Below are 20,456 nucleotides of genomic sequence, written 5' to 3'. Positions count from 1 at the left end.
TGAATTTGAAAGTCTAACTTTTAAAGACAACAGAGAAAGTTTCGTATCAAACCACAGCAGTGAACTAAGCACAGTAGTCTACTGGAGACATTGATATTGTGAAGAGTGAGAAGCATTACTAACAAAAGATGAAAACTTCTAGTGCTTCCTTATTCGCTATATGCTTGCTTATTTTCTTCAAGGGACTTTTAATTTCCCTTCTCACATGAGCAGCTCACCTACAGACAAACCCCCTCTATAGTAGAAACGTCAACTCTGAGGTTAATTATAATTTTCTCATTGACTTGACTGGGATGAGGATCTCACCTTAAGGAGTCTCCTGAACTGCCAGGAGTATGAGTTGCCATCTATCAAATGCCCATAGCATGACTTTCCTCCAAAGGCACAGTGCTGACAGTACAAATGCCTACGGTTCAGCAGCTAAAACCTAACTGAACAGTTGATTTTGCATTCGAAAAGTATACAGCAGACTATGTTATCTTTTTCACCCAAACCAACAGCATTTTGGATGTTCACGTCACTTTTCAAGAACATGGCAACTAATTTGAAATACAATATTGCTGAGCAACTCCACGATCACAAGAACAAGCAAACCCACTCGAGTGTCTCAGTGCAGGCCAAGCGCGTCACCTTTCCATGGCAATGCTCTTTGTGTCCACTCCAGCAAGTAAGCAAGCTTCCCTATTTTTTGCCTTTGTCAGGCAGTACCTGCATATTTGCTACTAAAATAAATTCTGTTGATCAATATAATTTAGAAGAAATTTTCCCCTTTTGTTGGTAAAATTCAAACCTTTTGCCAGCCTGCCCCTTGAATCTGACAGCTCGTCACATTCAATGGGTTTGTTTTCACCAAAAATACCACAAAAATGCTGAAGCTCCCCTACAAAGTACAAGCCGCCTCTAAGTTTTCTTCTGGCTTCTGCGCTAATGACCGCACACACCTTGGTATGAGCCACAACACAACAGCTCAGCTGGAAAACGCCCCTTCCAGGAGGGGTCCTTTCTGTGTGGGTCCTTCAGACCGAACAAGAGGGATGCAGGAGTCTGGGAGCAAGGAGAAACGGCAGCACAGGACTTCACTAGAAATACATTAGGTGGGTACACCGGAGGGAGTCAAACGCAGGACAGCTGACACATCTATGGACTCAATTCTCAGCTGGATTTAACTAGCACAGCTTCACTGGCTTCAGAGAACCTGTCCTGATGGATGCTTGCTGAAGACCTGGCCTCAATAAATCCAGGTCTCGCCACAGATAAAAATAGAAAATGTTTGTTATAATTTTCATAACAATTAGGATGTCCCCACAAAGCACTTCCCTTTTTCTTATTTGTTTTCTCTTCAAAAGCAGAAGTTACAAAACCCATTTACCCAAGAATTTGCAGGTCTCCGTGTTTATCCTAAAGAACTCTGTTGTGAGATGTGTAACTCTTAATATGTACACATAATTAGTTTTCCAGCACAATGCAACTGGATATACAATAGCACAAACAACTTTTATAATTTGCTGCAGAATAAGATTTGTAATTGCCAAATGCTCACTCAGTAGCAATTTCAGTATGCTAAATACACCCTAGACAGTTTTATTACGCACAGGATTTTAGCATCATTTATTTTAAATGTTAACAAGCAAGGACTGCTTTTTCTAAAATACGAAAACAGCATAGAAGCCACAGTCTTAAGGAGCCTCATGGGAGCACTGAGCAAACAGAAGCACCGAGCAAACAGAAGCAGTAACTCAAAATGAGTATAACTATGCCAGATCATGCACACAGTAAGCAAGCAATCATCTACCCCCTGTGATTTACATGGCATATGTCATTTTAGCTGACCCACTGCAGACTAAAACAGGTGTCTTCAACATGAAAAAAAAAAAAGTGGGAAAGTCTCTGCAAATGGGCAAGAGAGCACTTGAGCTGCTACACAAATCAGCATATTATGTGAATGTATTACAATGGATGGCTTGTTTAGCTCTGTTCTTTAATCATGAATTATTTATTAATGGTAAACAAGAAAGCTAGTAATTACAAAGAGTTTAGTTCATTGACAAAAAATAGGAGGCCTTGCTAAGATCTGGTGAAATTATGTGTTAGATTAGCAGCATTAACATAATTACAGTATGAAATTCTGAAACAAGTGGAACAAAACTATTGGATTAAGAAGTTAACAGAGTCCCCAATCCCACAGCTGAGTTACAGTAAGTTTTATTCAGATGGGTGATGCAGCTTAATATTTCATTAGTGAAAAAACAGGTTTCCCTTAAAATATCAGATAGATTTGAAAAAAATAAAAAAGGTTGTTGAAGCATTGCACGTATCGGGGTGGGGAATGGTACCACAAGGGAAGCTTCTTTCCGTCTCCTTGGAATCATGAGGTCAGTTATGGAATCAGTATAAGAGTTAAAGAATTCAAGATTCAAGTGTTTAGAGAAATAGCACCGAATTATCAAGAAAAATAAAATTCATTGCCAAATAGTATCAAAGGGGTAAAAAGTTTCCATGTTTCTGAAGATGCTGAAAATAAAGTTTTAGTAAAATACAAGTTATTTAGTAAAATAATATAGTAAAAATAATGAGAGGAAATGGAAAAATACCAGGGACAAATTAAGGACACAGTGTGTTAAGACATGGATTGCTGGCATAAGTGAAAAAGTAGAATCTGTGCCACTGGACGTTTACAGCATTGGAAACTTAACAAAAAGGAAAGTGTTAAAACTAGCCTCCACTGGAAGAGCAAAGGAGCAGATTATTTAAGAGTTTTCTTCTTTCCCAATTGTTTACAATAGCCTACAGCGCACAATTAGGCACCAACAGGAAAATGAAATAAGTGAGAATGCTATACTTAATTCATATGAATAGTCCGTATCTCTGATTAACTCTGCACACATATTCATAGTTCCAGTGTATCATGTGAGTTTTCTTTTTGGTTTGTTGGTTTTGCTAAAACTCTTAATTTATTACACAATGTATGTCTAAAACCTCCATGCTAAAGTTGTTTGGAAGGACAGGAAATAACCTCCCATATTTTCAGAGAAAAATTGCTACCTCCATCTCAGAGTGGTACTGGTAAAAATAAAGATATATAGAGGGCTAAGGAGAATATGAACATATTAGAGGCATACACCAGACCAGATATGAAGTGACTCATAAAACCTGACCGTTGACTTGATCCAATGGCTTCTGATCTCCTCGAAAGAAACACAGTAGCCAAAGGAAAAAGTCTGGTATTTTTACTTCACAACGCTCATGAAAAGGGCTAACAGGTGGCTTCCTGGAGAGCCCCTTACCAGCTAATCTTACCTCCTTACAAACCCCACTCTATGTCTGCATTTCTAAAGACTTATTTCAGCATCCAGAAAAGATCTGTACTGACCTGGTGAATGACGTAGTGTCTCCCCAATGCAATTTTCGCAATTCAGTTGGCAGTTATGGACAGTAACCAAAGGCATTAATGTAAGGAGAATGAAAAAAGGATTCATATCTTAAATTCAGAAGTTAATCACAAACGATTTTTATTTTTCACTCGCCCTGAATTTTTGCATGGTCATCACTATGTATACAGTTTCCTCAGCCAGGAGTTTGCAAAGACTGTTATGAACTTGTACCCTTTATTCACCTTGGATGCAGCAAATGTAGGTTGGCTAAGGGGTTTCTGTTTGCCTTTTTTTGCATCGCATTTCAGCCTCCAGCTTTCCACAAGCTTCAAGTGTGCTGGACTTGGCCATCATATTAGCACTGTCAAAGCAATGCATAAAAATAACATTTTAGACCTACAAGTAAACTTATTAAAGATGAGAAATTTAAAGACCTTGACATTCTGCCAAGGCTTCACAGTTCACATGAGTGTACATCCCTGAAAGGGAACAAATCTATGCAAGTCTGAATTCACTCTAGATTTACAGTCACGAAAACAACAAAAAAAACCACCCCCACTCAAAAAATTAAAATGGAAGTGTGAGAGAACAAAGCAGGTCCAGAATTTAGGAGCACAGTCCTTTTAGTCACAACTTCCCCCTGATTTTAATACAATTTAAAGTTGCACAGTTATACACACTACATGCTGCACAGCCTAAAAAATTAAGACGCTGAAAGAGATGCAATAGTGCTATCATTCAGAATAAAAGACAAGTAGTTGTGAAATATCTGGTGTATATTTTTCCCCTTGGACAGACTCCCACTCCACATTACACAATTTTATTTGAAATTAGAGGAGTGCTTAATGTAATAAAGCCCAAAACTTCTGTTTGTATTGTTGCACACCATGTGGAATTAAATTCTGGGGAGTCAAGTACAAATCCTTTATGCTCTCAAGTTTCTGACGATAAAAAGCTACAGCATATTAAGGAGTCAAATGCTATAGAAAAGGTAGTATGGTAAGCATTTTAATGCATATACTGGAAATATTTTTTTTCCTTGCTAGTAATTTGTGTGTATTTATTAAAAAAAGGGAAATATGAAGACTGTGTTCTTCATTATTAAGAAATATGCTACACACCATTCGGGTTTATGCATTTGTGAATGCTACAGAGCAATACTTCTCTCTTGGGAGTTGCAAAATTACAGCGGTTTGCTGGCAGGGTAACTCCTCTGGTCCAGAGAACAGCAATTGCAGCGTAAGAGTGCACTGAGTAGAACTATTGAAGTCAGTTCATAATGCTTAAAAGTTCTTTAGATGTAACACTGCCCTGCCTGATTAGACTCGTAACATTGATCACTTGCAATCTCTCTAATTATATAGTGAAATGATGACAACCAGTTACTTGGAAAATAGACATTTTGGGCATGTTTGCTATGACTAAGCAACATTAATTTCTGTCTTCTGGCATAAAACTGAAAACAAGTATCGTTTTCCAATTTTTTAATCCTTTAATAGTGAAGTTGATGTGAAAGTAGAAACATATAAAAAAAATTTAGTGTGCTATTTTGAGATATCTTCACTGCAACCCCCATGTTAATACAGAAAAATATATATATATGGAAGACAAATATACATAGTTCGAGATCTGCTCTGTTGTATAAATGTAGATTTAACAAAAACATGAGAGAAAAAAATAATAAAACCACCCCAAAACACACAAACATGGTAGTTAACGCTGCTTTCAAGCATCTTCTACAGCACAGCCAAAATTAACCAGAGAACAAACTAATCCAATTCATTGACGACAATTTATGAAGAATAAATTGCTATGGTATTATGAAAATAAACTTGTTCAAAATACTCTTCTCAACTGGTACTTGAAATTAAAAGTACAAGTATCAGACTTCTTACTGGTATCAAACCCCAGCATTTATGACTCACTAGCCAGGCAGAATACAACTAATCTCAGGTTTGTCCGATTCCCTAATGCCTGCTGGCTGATGATAACGTGGTTGTAGAAGGTGGGTGCCGATATACACCCAGCTTCAATCTACACAGTGCATTAGGCACACGTGAAACCCCGGTTCTGAAATAACACTCCAGTTCTTGTACTTGTATTTCCAGTCATGGGGCCTAACCAGCAAACAGAACCCACTGCTACAAATCGCTAGAAGCAGCAGCTCGGCACTGAAAGGTACAGGACCCCCGTTCGGCCCGGAGCCTGAGAGCAGCCGTAGCCAGATATGTAAACGAGCAGCACTTCTCTGTTTCACTCAGCTGACGGCAGCACCTTTAAGACAGCCATAGCAGCTCTCCTGGCCAATGGCAAATCATTACCATCCCCCCAGAAGGAAAGATATTAATGGCAGTGCTTTGTTGATCTCCATTTATTTTTAATTTGTGGCATAAATGATGCTGCTATACATGACAGGCTAGCTGGAAGACTACTGTAGAGCATTACCATCAGTTGCATTTCTGGAACTTCTCGACAGCTAAATTACCCTTGGATAGCAGCTGTTTTTGTTTGGGGTGGGGAGGGGGAGGGAAGAATCCCCCACTCATTCCCACTAACCATTCCTTGGTTTGGTTGACAGAGCAGTTTTGGTGCATGCTAACATAAGCTCCTTATGGAGAGAAGTTAAACATGAAGCCCTGCTCCAGCCTCACACCAAATATGTTCCAACTCCTAAGGACAAAATGAAAGTCAAAATTAATGACTGGTCTTTTTTATAGCTGTAAGTCACACACGTGTCTAGGGTGAAACAGCCCAGGGGACTGACTAAATACAATTTGAAGACTCCAAGCTGCATGTACTATAGAATTAAAGGCCTCAACACCAATCACATCAGTGTCCAGATTTTACTGTATTGCACCAAATTACTCCTTAATTGCATATAACTAGAAACTGGGTTCTAGATATCTATAATATGATTGAATTATCTATATACGATTGAATAGGAATCTAGACTAAAAGATTCCTGCCTTTTATAGAACAACTCAAAGTACGTCATATGCACACTATAAACAAAACCTCCTGCCCAGATGCTCTCCAAAATTTACCGATATATCTCAGCACCATAGGACACATTTAGTTCAAGTCCCCCAGAGTTTAAGGGATCATGACCTTATTCTTTAGACAAACCTAATATTGCAGTTTATTTGAATTAATCAAACTATTCACGCAATCAGAATCCATCAAGAAGTCTACTCTGATACCAGTTAAATGACAAGTCAAAAATAATTCTGCTGCTCTATGCAGAGAAAATAACCTAATATCCAAAATTTGCTATCATTTTATGAATGTATGATTGTTTCTGATATCATAAAATTAGCAATTCATGAAACAACCATTACAATGTTAATGATCAAGGACCGTATATTGCACACTTTATCAAAATGTTTGTATTTAAATGCCAAGTCATTAATCTCTGAACAACAGAAGATGACATAGTTGTGCTAGAGAAAACCTTTTAAATGTTGTTTTCCAAAACCTCGCTAGCATTGGAAAGAGAAGTGACGCAGACAACACATCTCCCCACAGATCAAGCTCAAAACACTCTGCTTGTTCTTGTTTTCAGCAGTGCAACCAGAGGAGACCCAATCCAAGTGCGATCAGAGTTCCCGCAACACAAAGCATACATCTCAGCAAGGCCAATTTTGCCTTATTTACTACTGAGAGCAGTAAAGCCAGTACCACCCTCTCTGACAAAACTCTAGTGTACAGTAACAGTTTAGAATTTAAGGTCCTGCTCACTCAGGACAGCACTAGTGATCTCGCGGTGCTGACCACAGGAACAAAGAACGAGGGTCACGCTCCAAGGCTTCCCTCTTCCCACACTATTGTGCAAAAAACCATGCATCTGTTGCAATTTCATAAAGTGGCAGCTTTCATGGAATTTGTCCACATCCAGAAGTGAGGTGTTGTGAAACCTTTTGAGAAAAAGAGCTATCAGTGTGTATAACTTCACCTCATTTCAAGTACTAACAAGATTTTAAAGCTGTCAGGCTCTACTTCCAGTAAGACGTAACCTGTTCCTTGCAGTAAGCAAGATATTTATCTCCTTTCATTGCATTTTCTTTTGTATTCTAGGAATTAAATACTTGGCAGTGTGTATATCAGCCTTTCACTAGGCCACTTTCAGTTGCCAGCTGAGGGATACATGAAGCAAAGGATATTCATCGTAATCCCTACACAGGAGGAGGCATCTATCTTCAAGCATAAAACTGCACAGGATGAATATGGGTGGCCTGAACTTGAGTGCAGGAGTTGCTGCTTGTATCAGATATGGAATTCAATCAAAGTAAAATCTGGTAGTAAAGCCTAGTAAAATCTTCACTAGATGGACAGTGTCACATAAAATTTATGAAATAATTCTGTGAGAGGGAACAAATCTCAGCACTTTTCAAACCAAAGGACTTCCACCAGCTTCAAGAGAGCTGAAATCAAAAATCTGATCTGCTGCCTTTGTATTCCCAGCATTAACTGATGGCTAGCCTTGTAAGTCAAAGCTTTGGGATGACCAATTTTTATTTTTTCTTATTTTTCTGCACAAATTCCTGTCTCAGTCATTATCTTTGTTATCTCTGTACATTCCTCTAGGTATGCTACTGCCCTTGTCTACTTGCAGCTATCCATTGTATTCAGTTTGGAAAAATCAAACAAAAAATACTCAATGTTTGTCCCCCACTCAAAAGTAATGATTCCTCTATCAGCCAAATCAATCCCTGCACATCTGCAGCAAGTTCTACAGTTCCTACAGTTTCCCAGTCCCATTTTGGAATCCCTTGGGGAAAAATAATAAAAATGTATGCCCAGATCCCTCCCACCTCCCTCCCCTGCCCAGTTTCTTAAACCTAAAGAAGAAAAGCCCCAGACCCATTTTCTGAGCAAAACTGTGCAGGAAACACTAGAAACTCTTGGCCAAGTCTCTTGTTACACAGCTTCCCTACAGCTGGACTCATGCTACCAAAAAGTCCCTGGGGACCCCCAAAGCAGCACATGAGAACTGCCACCCACACCTAAAACATGTGCCATGACAGACTGCCACTGACCTCTCATCCCAGCCCACCTGTAGCTCTCACAGAACAGAAACTATCCACACTTACAAGTGAAAAGGATAAATGTGAAACTCTTGCAAATTCAGGACAGCTTCTGGCTAAGGTTTTCTGGGGGGAAGGCTAGACAATACCACCACAGCTGCTTTCTTATACAAACTACCATCTATTCTCCAAGAGAGAAACTGATTTTATTTTTTCTATTTCAGAAGAATACACAAATAACTTCACCTGAAGGTACACAAAGCTTCTAAAAACTGTAACTCCACCACTAGCATCTGTCTTTGCCACAGGCTGGGCTGCGCCAGTCTAGCAGAACACAGTCTTCAAACAGCAAGAAATGTAGAAAGAATCAATTTCAGACCAAATGAAAGGAAGTTCTTTACCATGGGTAGCTTCCATTTCATGAGGCATTTGAAGCTTCCCAAGCCATGCCAGCAGCAAAACGAACATTTAAACCAGCAGTGCTCAGATGAGACAAGCAAGAAGAGTCAAACTAGCATTTCTTTGATGTATACTTTTCTCCAGTGTAGAAGAGAAACCTGAGCCTAACGTTCAAGCAACACTGAAGAGATCTCTATTCGCCTCCATTCAGCAAAGACAGAGCTGGGACAGCTATTGCTCTGCTCTTCTTCTTAACTTATTTCTAGAAACTATTACATACCTGGTAATGGGCTTGCAGGTTACTAGTAATGCTTCATACCTACTATTTGCCCTCTTCATTCTTCTACTTAGGAAGACTGCTTTGCCCCCCTCAACCCCTGTCTTGGGGTTGCAGCGTGGCAAGGGAGCTATTTCTTAAACCAGGTCATACAGCGCATCTGAAGACAATAACAACTTGGGATTTAGACGTTCCCCTTCCTTTGAGAGCACTGAAATCTCAAGAGAGGAAAAGACACAAACTGTGTTTCACATACAATCAAGTTAAAAATTTGTATATACACCAGGGGACTACACTTTCTACTTACTTACCAATGCAAAGACAAAAACCCAAACATACACTGTGAAATAAGTAATGCAGCTAATGTAGCTCAATGTAATGCTTGCACTACATGGGAGATAAATATTCTCAAAATTTCAATGGGGAAATTAACTAAAAGACACAACTCAAAATATTAACTTTAAGAAAATAAAATTACATACAAAACTCCTGTTGTTGAGGGCTGCCCATGTACCCCTCCTGCGGTCAGTCAGAAGGTGCCGGTAGGCAAGCTCTTGCCAGCCCACCAGGAGCCCACTAGGACCTGTCACTCCCCTGCCATGCATCAGAAGAGAAGAATCGTCCCTGATTCACAACTGGAAAAAACCTTCCAGACCTGCTGAGCCTGCTCACCCCCATGGGCAGATTTCAGCCTGCATGTCCTGTGCACACAGAGCAGCCAAGCCGCAGGAGGGGATGAGATTTAAGGGGCAGCCTGGCCCCACAGCTTCCAACAGCCTCAGTTGCCACACAGTCTGTTTGCAACCACTGTTGGCAACACTGAAGGTCTCTTTGCCCTGAAGGAAGACCTGACATCCAAGACTGAAGTTTGGGCAGGGCTCTGCTCCCAAAAGCGGGGCACTGGGATGCCAAAGGGCTGTCCTGATTTTGGCTCAGAAAGGCAAGGAAAAGTGTTGCTGGCTTTCAAAATCTTATTCTAATTTTTACCTGATTCCTTTAGATACAATTGCTAAGTACAAGCTCTTATCACTTCCATATGCTTTGACAGCAGTTGTACTGGACAGATTTCAGTGACTGCTAATACCAAGGAAGAAAACAATTCCCTTTTGTACAGGGACCGCCTATACAATCCATGAACCTTTATGGCAGCTCTTCTACCTACAAGCCTCTGAACAGCCATAAGGTGCAAACCTATTATAAAAGATGACATACGCCAACATCGGTGCTGCACCCAACTTTACCTCTAATTGCGCTTCCCTCCATCTTAACAGGTTTCTACTTATCCAAGAGAGATTTTATTTCCTTTGACAGATCAGCCTGGTAGTACCCAACTAAATGCTTCAGCAAAGAACCAAATCTGATTACCTACATTCACTATCCAAATCCTAGGAAAGCAAAACAGGTTCAAAGGAGAAAGTGTCATATTAATTTGACTATTTATTTCTGCTCACTCTAATCCACAATATATTTCATGAGTATTCTGAAAAGCTAAGTAAAGGAGGAAGCAAATTAGCTGTAACAGGACTCTCTTGAGCTTCAGTACTATAATCGGCAGGTGCCCGATGTGAGTCATTGAAAAAAAAAAAAAATTCCACAATGCTTTAGAAAATTTACTTGTTGAATTTTTACAAAGCTGTTGCACTGCTGTGGCACACCAGTATATAGCCACTCCAAATTCAGAAGCTCGTTGATTCTGAAGGAGCACCAAGCCCTCTGGTCTATTTAAAAAGGAACAAACTTTTTCAGAAAACAGAGACAAATTTCCACCTGTCGTAAGAATCCACTGACCTGTCATAAAGTTTGCCAAAATTACATGATACAGAAACAAATCAACAGGTTTAACAAAAATTAACATACAAGGTAATCAGAGTTGACATGAGCTGATCTAAATTTTATCATAGTTTCTAGTAGTTAGTAACTTCTTACTATCATCCACATTTTACCATACACTGAACAACCTCGCGCTGCTGCGTGTGACATACCCACAACTGTGTATGCCATGTGTGTACACAGACCCATGTGAACAGGTGATCATTCTTTTAATGTCTCAACCCTTCCTGTAGGTGGATAAACAAAAATGCTACTTCAATGACCTTGTATTTTCTATCTGATTCCCAACACATGATCCACAAAACCACTGTATCCAAAAGCCAGAGGGGTGTAAATTATAGTACTGTAACTGAAGTGTGTATAGCATAACAGCTTCACTCTGCAGTTGCCTCAGTGTAATGTCAAGTCGAAAAAGCAACCTTTATAAATAGAGCTTAGGGACCCTCTGTCCCATGGAGTTTGGTTTTCATTTGTTTGTCTTTAAGATGTTAAGACAGAAATGACATGGGCAGAGAAAGAAAGCTACTTGAAGGCAACAGCAGAAACTTGTGTGGCAGCCAGACTGACTGTACGTGTCCCCGTGCTGTCGAAGTGGTCCAAGACGACACTTAACGCAATGCAACACACTCTGCTTCAGAGGTGTGTACTCGTCCAAAGATAAGCAGGTAGCAGCTCGGCATGCAGCAGCTCACACACTCAGAATACTACTCAGCAACCTCAGACAGGTTGTCAGTCTGGTATCAGTAATGTTGCAAAGCCCCAGCCCAGCTTTAAAATCCTTACTCACCCAGCCCCTGGAGGATATTTGCTCTTCCACAGCACTTTCCACAGAAACACAACTTATGGCGGAAGCAAGGAGACAGCCCGAAGGGGGCTGCAGAATGCAGGAACGGCAGGACAGCTGTAACAGGTTGGCCTTAGCAGTCAAAATCAAAGCTTTGGAGAAGTAAATGGCCCTCGTGATGCCTGCAACCATCTGACTGCAATGCAGTGCTTCACACCTCTCTCAGCCCCTTATTTAAGACTTCTACAGAAACCAGTCTTTGAAAGGTTCCAAAAGGTATCTAAACTGAAGTGGAAGTAAAAAAGGGAATGGATGTACATGGTGCTGTGTATATCTCCTAAAAAGGTGGAAAAAGCTGAAGAGAGAATTTTTTCTGAAGAATCAGATACCTAAAAGATTAGTTTGCTATAAATACCTGAATACATAAAGTCATCATATGGGGGGAAAAAAAAGTAATACAACTAGGTCAAATTTAGATTGCAAAATCCTTAGCAATGGTATCTATTTACATTTAAATTTAGGATCACACACACAATTTCACTCATTTTATTCCAAATAACAATGAAGCCTTTCACCTTCCCAGTGTTTTAACCAGCTCTAGGAAAAGGGCATGAAAAACAAGAAGATGATATTTTAAATATGGTATATCTCCAGTCCTGGCTGGTTTGTTATGCAGGAGGAAAAAAATAATTGAACTGGAGCATATTTTGACTGCCGTTTTTGTGTATCAATACAGAGAAGAAAGAAACTTGTACACCTCTCTAGATTGCGATTAGAACAGTGTGGAAGTGATGGGGAGTGGAGGAGGAAAAGTAGTAAATGAGGTTAACCTGAATGAAATGGACTTCTGAGACAGCACACCATGTATCCAATGGCCACGTAGAGCTGCAAGTCTGAACAATACAATCCAAAATCCAATATTTGGCAACTGATGTACTTATGTTTTAACGTGGCACTTCTCCTGCAATAAATTGCCTGCTGGAGATACTGGCAGTCATGCATGGTGTATCTCCACAAGGAGTCCTTGGCAATAACCTCCTTTTGGAAAGATATTCAAACAGCTGAATACGGTCTTGAAAGTAGACTCAAAAAAATAGATCAGAGGGTATGCTATTGCTAAAGCTTTTCTCACATAAACTTTCTACCAAAAGATATAAATTATCCCACTGAGTTACTACTGTCCTAAACATAACAGGGTGGGGGGAAGAGTTCAATGCTGTGCTGTACCAACCAACTTCATTTCAGTAACAGAAATATGAGGAAGTTAAAATTACATTTATTTAATCGTTAGTTAATGAGAATCTTCTCCCTAGACCTACATGCTGATTGAAGAAGCAGCTGTTTTACCAGTCATCCTCAGCACCCTCTAAGTGATATTTCTGGCCCAGAAGAACATCAATAGGTTAGCTACAAGTCAGTCTGGTAGCTTTGCTTCTTGTTAATGTCACCTAACACTTGTTATTGTAAGACCCTGTTTTCCACTGTTTATTTTTTTTAACCAAACTTTAGCCATCTGGTCTGCTGTCTCTCCCCTCTTCTCTCCCTCCTGGGAGGCAAAGGAGGAGTTGGAGAAAGACAAGAAGGCAAAAAATTGGTTCATTCTGCAGAAGAGAGAAACACTGTTTTGCCCCTTTTCTCCTCTACCAACAGCTAGAAAATCTAGCTGCTAATACAGGAAAAACTTGAGGTTTCTAAAGCAAAATTCCCTCCAGCACCTGAAGTTAAATCCAAGTTTGTCAATGTCAATATACTTTTTATGTCAGCAAATAACTGAGAGAACAACTGGCAAAATATGAGCTCCTGCAGAGGACCCTGCCATCCATTAGGGCAGTACTACAGCGCCAAGGAGTCCACAACACCTAAGTTCACCTAAGACACCCCTGAAGCACTGCACCCAGCCTTGGGTGCCACACCACAGATTTGTCAGTCCTTTTTACAAAGCTTTGCAATCTGAACACAAAACTCCTCTAACACTTCTGTGCCATATTTAATTACGGAATATATAACATTGCACCGGGGAACTGCACTGCCCCACCACTCCTAGGTTGTGATTGCATCTTCCTGTACTTTGCTACTGCCCATCGATTGCCTGCAGAATGATGAGAAGTGTGCCGTGACCCACAGTACGTGCTTCGCAGGTCCTTCTCAGCATCTAATGTGCACAGGGGCCTGAAACAGTAGGAGTTAAACTCCATAAGCAGGTAACCCCATTCAGCCTTTCCTTCTTCTATAGTGTGCATGACCAAGAGAGATACTCGTACAAAGCTTTGAAATATACTATAATAAAAGCTTTGAAGTCTACCATAATTCCAGTGTTTCCTAACTTTTGAGGATTTAACTTTTAACCTTGACTGTTTCAAATATTTTCTGGATGTGTAATTAGGCATTTAAATTACATGTACTTTCCTTATTTAGCTCCCCTTCCCCTAACCTCTGTCTGTGTTTCTGTAGTCAAAAATGAGTACTTTGAAGCAGGGATTATAATTTTCAGGTATCTGGAAAGTACCTTGCATGTGAATGTATAAAATAAATTATAATAGAAACATTGCTTTGGTTCCACTTTTATACTCCTTCCTTTTGGTGTTACAGCCAAAGACCTCCAGGAAGATAGCTGTTGCTTCTAGCCCTAGTCATATACGTAGTGTCATGCAATACGTTTGTCTCCTGTCCTAATTACCTTACTCTATTTCAATCTCTTTCCCAAGCAGTTGTCCATCTGTTGCAGCAGTATTTTACCTCTGCTCAACTGACCTGTCTTCTAGGAGTGAGCCTGTATTGAATTAACTCAGGTTCATTGCAACCCAGGTATCCATTTACAGCAGCACTCAGGGCTTCTCAACTTGCCCTGTCACATCCACCCCCCGTGACACCATCATTTTTTCTTAATGCAATGAGGATATCCAAGTGTTCATTTTGGATATGATGGTGACCAAGACCACTCTAATGTATATATACACCCACTTACACATTCCTCAATCTCAGAAGCAGGCATTCCCTTCGGGATCAGGTTGCAGGGGGTGAGTGGGGTGGGCCAGGAGGGTAGGGTTGATTGAAGGTGGTTTGTTGTTTTGGGGTTTTTATTTTTTTGGTTGGGCTTTTTTTTTCCCTTGAGTTAGCTTAGTAGCCTCGAGAATATTTATATATCCTCATATTTCATTGCCAGTGCCAAATATCATACTGTAATACCAGTGAAAGTCTTCAACAAATTTAACTGCCTTCACAGCTGCTCCTTTGGAAACCTGCAGGGCATGCAGCACAACAACATCCAGCAGCAATCCCTGTCACAGTTTGCTAAAGATAAATTGCCCAGATTCAGAAATTCAAGACTCATCTACCAAGTTGAAGTCTCTTCCTTCCCACCACTCTAGAAGTTTGTCTATGTGTTTCTAAGTTGTTCATTGAATATTGATACATGCCACACACAATGCTCTGCTGTTTAAAATCAATGCAATGAGAATATACTCAGCATAAAACAAGCTCTGCAGAATCCCTTAAGGACAACTGCTGCTGAACAGAAATGTCCCGTCTAAAATTTGAGCATAAGACCTTAATCACTCTTTGACTGTCAATCTCTATCTCAGTCGCATTTATATTGGTTTCATTCCACTCTGAGATTCCACCCTGGAAGCTCCTTGCTGCCTTGAACCCAGAATCTATAGAGCAACAAGCAGCTCAGCATAAGTGTTTTGCATCTATACGTGATAGAAGTGGCATACAGGCTGTACCAGCTTCTCAGCTGACTTACAGGAGAGTTAGTCTGCACAGGCTGAAGATCTGATTCAGCGCACACAGCTGTTCCCGAACTTGGGATGCCAAGTGAGGTCAGCAGTAACAAAATTTCAGGCTGCATGGCCAGCAGAAATTCAATTTAATCCAGAATCTACAGAATGAACTTAGCAATTCATAAACGCGACTGAAAGTAAAAGAAGTGGCTATTGCTACGTTCGTGTATATTAGGTAGTAATTTTATACAGAAGATTAGGTAATGCAGGATAGCAGAGGACTGCTCTCACAGGATGCCCTTTTCAGTCTTAAATCCCTGCACAGAGACTATCAGAAAATAAATATTTCTCTAAAGGGATTTTTACTAGATGTGATGTGGTAAACTAATACAGAACAGTGAAAAATATCACTGATTTCCCATAGCACGTTCTTTATAGCACACCAATTTGAAAACACCCATTAGTTTTCAAACTACCATCCATAAACACCCTCGTGTGTAAAAGCTAAAGCTCTAGAGTTTGGGTTTTGGTTTTTTTGGTTTTTTTTCTTGTGGAAAGCAAAGCTCATCCCTCCCGAGTAGCATTATATTTCTGATATAAGTAGCAGATTTGCAGAGACTTTTTGTGAGTTTCCATGGTAAACAGATCTCTTCTGCATAAAGGGTGTATCAGCTGCCCTCCCCACCCACCGGTAATTGCCCTCACCACCCTCATACTTTTCTGTGCCATTGTGGGACATATTTACACATGAAAACAGACCCTTTGCTTTAGGATTTCCAACCAATTTCAAATGGAAATTCACAATTACCAAGCAACTAAGTAATAAAACTGAAGTCATCAGCATGTTGCCTGCTGGTGAACAAGTAGCAGTGACTGAAGTGCATAGCTCTATGAAACCGCAAAGCAGAAAGGAAAAAACCTAATCTTAAAAATATGAGTGTTTGACAAGTCAAGGGACTGATTTTCAGACAAGCTAAACACCCAGAGCTTCAACAGAAATTAACACAACTGTTTCAGGCTGGAAACTTGGGAAAAATCTGTTCAGAGAGTATAAATAATAGGCGGACAGAGAGATCAGGAGGTTTTAAATGTGTTAGATAAAAGCAGGGTAAGAAAAAAATTCTCTCAACAGAACATTTTTACTGGTTGGATGACATACTCCCAGCTTGTACAGGTGATGCAGATTTCTCTTTCTTAATCCTCAGAAGTTTAGCACCTACCTGAAAAATACTATAATTTTTTAAAACAGGAAGCTCATCTTTTGTGGTTAAAACTGAGGACCGTATGAAATGTCTTCTAGCACTAGTATACCTTTCGTTTAAAATAGTTCTTTTTAGAAAAAGGAGAGGAGAATTTCTGTGGTTCTGTACTGCTCATTTCAGGACTCCTTATGAACAATTCACTCATTTTGCAACTTAAGTCAATGAGATCTGTGATAACCAAGCATTGCACTGGTGGCAACGCTGCCCAGAGTTGGAACACAGGCCTGCAAGCAAGTTTTTTATGCAAAGCAGAACTTCCTCAGAGGAAGGGAGAGAAGACATACCTTCAGTTTCCAGCTCTTCTATTATATATCGACTCTTCATATGAACCAAGTTTATCACCTTCAAGGCTTGATGAGAAGGCTTTAGCGTATCCAGAAGTCTCTGACCTCTTGCTTAATCCCAAAAGTGAGATCAACAAAACCTCATGTAAGTGGGGTCCCACCTAATCACAAACACCTCTTAAGTCCACACAAAAACTCTCCAAGTGGTATGATTAAGGTCTTGGCATACCAAGTCATCACTTCCAATGCCTCATCACTGGAAGTGTTCATGGTCACGTTCAACGGGTCTTTGACCAACCTGATCTAGTGAAATATGTCCCTGAACATACCAGGGGGGTTGGACTAGATGATCTTTAAAGGTCCCTTCCAACCGAAATCATTCTATGGTTCTATGATTTTAAGTCCCCATAAAAATCCAGAAATTAGTTATTAGTTATTTATATCACCTATGCCATCTGAGGGGAACAAATCGTTCATGTATTTCAGAAGGCGACAAGCAAAGATAATTCTAGCCAAAAGGAAAGCCAGAGAAGGAGAGAGGTGCAGGGATGGAGCCAGCCTCTCCATACGCACCAGTGGCAAGCACAACATACTACCATCAGAGCAGTCCCGTTCCCAGCCCACACGCCACCCAAAACCATGGATGAGCTACAGGTGCAACCACAAGACAAGCCTTCTCTAGCAGCAGAAACGCTGTTGCTGCTTGTCTCTCAGGCTGCAGCTTCTCCCCTCCACAAACTTGCCAGTGACGTGGCTGCAGGAGGGGATGGCTGCTCCGCATGTCAAATGACTCTAAACCATCTGTGCTTAAAGTCCAATTTCCTCCTGTGCCAGGGCAAGACTATAGTTAATCCCAGGGCCTTGGTGATTCAGCAGGAAGCGCAGCCCAGCAGAGGTGCCCGTGTGATGGAGGGAATGGCAAAACACAGCAGAAGGAAGGAGGCAGCACTTGGCACCCTCCCCTTGGAAACCACACCCTGGATTTAGCCAGTCCTCAACACACACGGGATCCTCCAGCTCCCCCAAAACACCAAACCGATCATGAGGTGGAAAGCTATTGCTGTACTTCATTTTCCTCCTCATATACGCACAAGACGTGACATTAGTGGTTGGGACACCACCCTGACCCTTCTTAAAACCCTGACTATTAGAAGTTGTCAACAAGCTTACAGAATTGCTGGACCCTTCCAAACAAAGACCTCTACAGCAAATGTCTGCAGAAAATTCTTGCATTTAGGCCATATGAATTTACCACCATGAGGAAGAGCAGAAAATCACCCCTGGAAGTGCTGTATCTGCAGCAGTTCAATAAGAGGAGGGGAAAGTGTAGTAACAAAGGGTGGTGTTATTCCTGATATGATAATGAGCTCATATAGCAAAATCTGTTTATCTGTTATCAAATTATAGTAATTATTCTTTCTAAATAACATTAATTAAAATTTACTGGTCATGTTCAAGTTATTTTACTAAGAGGGAGAAAAATTATATCAAATTTCAGCCAAATATACCAAACATTTTTCTTGAGTCTGTTGTGGATGAATGAAAAACCAGTGATGATGAACAAGCAGAAAGAGTTATTAGTGACATTTTGATTAGAATGGAAAACAGATGTGCAGTGATTACTCACATTCAAGTTAAGACAAGGCCACCCTGCCACAATGGACATAAGGGTTAGTTCTGGCTCCTTCAACACACCTGAACATGCATCAGGTTACACCTTTTTTTTCACATCAGAATAGATGTATTAGGCAAACTGAGACCTTAATTAACCCCTCAAAGTCCAGAGCTAAAACTATATCCAACCTATACTTACAAAATTTTAGTTCAGAGTCTAGCTACCTGAACTGGTGCATGGGCCTGTGCTGAACACCACAGTCATAAAGAATGTGAACAAAAATGGTACATGGAAAGGGAATAAAGTTTGCTAATTCTCAGCTACTCAAAGCAGGTAAGAGGTGATTCAGTTGTAAAGAACTGCCAATGATCCCGACTGACTGGATAATAAAAGTGACAGGTGAAATTCAGTGCAGAGAAGTGTTACACTTTTTAAAAAAAAAAAAAAAATCACCCAAGCTTTCCATATAATTATGGCCTTGAATTGAATTTTACCACTCAGAAGGTACTCCAGTAATACCAGTTCTGTAGCAACTCTGCTTTTTAACTGCTCCAGCGCTAAAGGGTCATGGGAATTATTTTTAAAGGTATACAAAACAAAGCATAAAGCATCATTACAACACTATTTGAAGAAATTGTGTACCCACATTTCAAGAGTGAGCACATTTGAGGCCCCCAGTCTCAGATACCATATGTAGCAGACTGGACAAGATAGAGAAAACTGTGACAAGGGTGATGAATGCAATTAATTGTTGAAGGGTTTTAAGGAAGCATCATGCAGTGAAGACAGTTCCTCTGGTGGAGGAATGGCCACCTAGATCATTCCTAAATTCTTTACAGGGATTTCCACACTGTAAAGAGATAATCGGGGGAGAGGGTGGGAAGAAAACAGAAAGGAACGGCTATTGAGCCTTCAACAGAAGGCTGAAAACAACTCAGGAATTCCTTTTCCAATAGAGCTACAGGGTATTAAATTGAAATTTCAAGTCCAAAATAACCAAAAAGAGCAGGTCTCTCCCCTGGAGTGCAGTTGAACTGTTGGAACTCACACCTGTGATATCTTCTATATGCTCAAAGTTTGAAGGGTGTCTGAAGGGCAGGTTCCTGGAAGGAGAATCCACAGAGGGTGTCCATCTGTAAAGACACCACCTCAAAGTCCCTGAAGCAAAAAACTGCCAGAGGCTGGAAAGCACTCTGGTGCCATACTTACACTCTTCTTATATTCTTCAATTCAGCAACTGCTAGCAGCTGTTGAAGAAAGAAGTGGGGTGACTGGGGAACTGGCCTAGATGGACCTTTGATCTGATCCAGCAAGGCCATTTTGTTTTAAGGCCCATCTGTGATTCACTTTATGCTTGCCCACTCTTTGCAGGAGGGAAAATGAAAATCTTTAAGAAGTTATCCATTGGGAATAACCTAAATATTTCTGGAAAATAATCCTTTACAAAATAAAGCAGTAACCTTCATAGTTTCTTTTGATCATGCAAGATAACATAAATTAGCTCTGCACTTACTTGCACTATACCTGCTGGCCATATGTGCTTGCAAGTCTGTATTTCATTGAAGCACAAAAGCAAGACAATGTATATACACCTTCCCTACAAATAACTGCTTCCTGAGGATGCTCAGAGTTACTTCCAACTAAATTATTACCTGTTTATTTTTTCAAATCTGCAAACACATGCTGCAAGGGTTGGGTAGATTATTATTCTTTCTACTTGGTGGCTAGAGATTAGGAAGCATTTTCATCTACTATGTTTTTAGAAACTAGAGTAAGTTTTTACACTTTTATCTCGCTTGTTGCCAAGGAATGCTCCCGTAGATCCTGCCTGTAGACTCCCTGCATGCTAGTCACACTCTGCTAGAAGGAACATTGTAATGCATTTCAA

At 40.3% G+C, this 20,456-nt stretch overlaps 1 protein-coding gene across 6 annotated transcripts in view; it reads right to left on the bottom strand.

Moving 5' to 3' along the window:
* The window catches only part of FHOD3 (formin homology 2 domain containing 3), a 407,821-nt gene that overhangs the window by 311,374 nt on the left and 75,991 nt on the right, over window positions 1-20,456 (bottom strand). The window lies entirely within an intron of this gene.

Source organism: Phalacrocorax aristotelis, chromosome 2, assembly GCF_949628215.1.
Source record: "Phalacrocorax aristotelis chromosome 2, bGulAri2.1, whole genome shotgun sequence".
NCBI lineage: Eukaryota > Metazoa > Chordata > Aves > Suliformes > Phalacrocoracidae > Phalacrocorax > Phalacrocorax aristotelis.
This window is presented reverse-complemented; position numbering and strand designations above follow the sequence as displayed.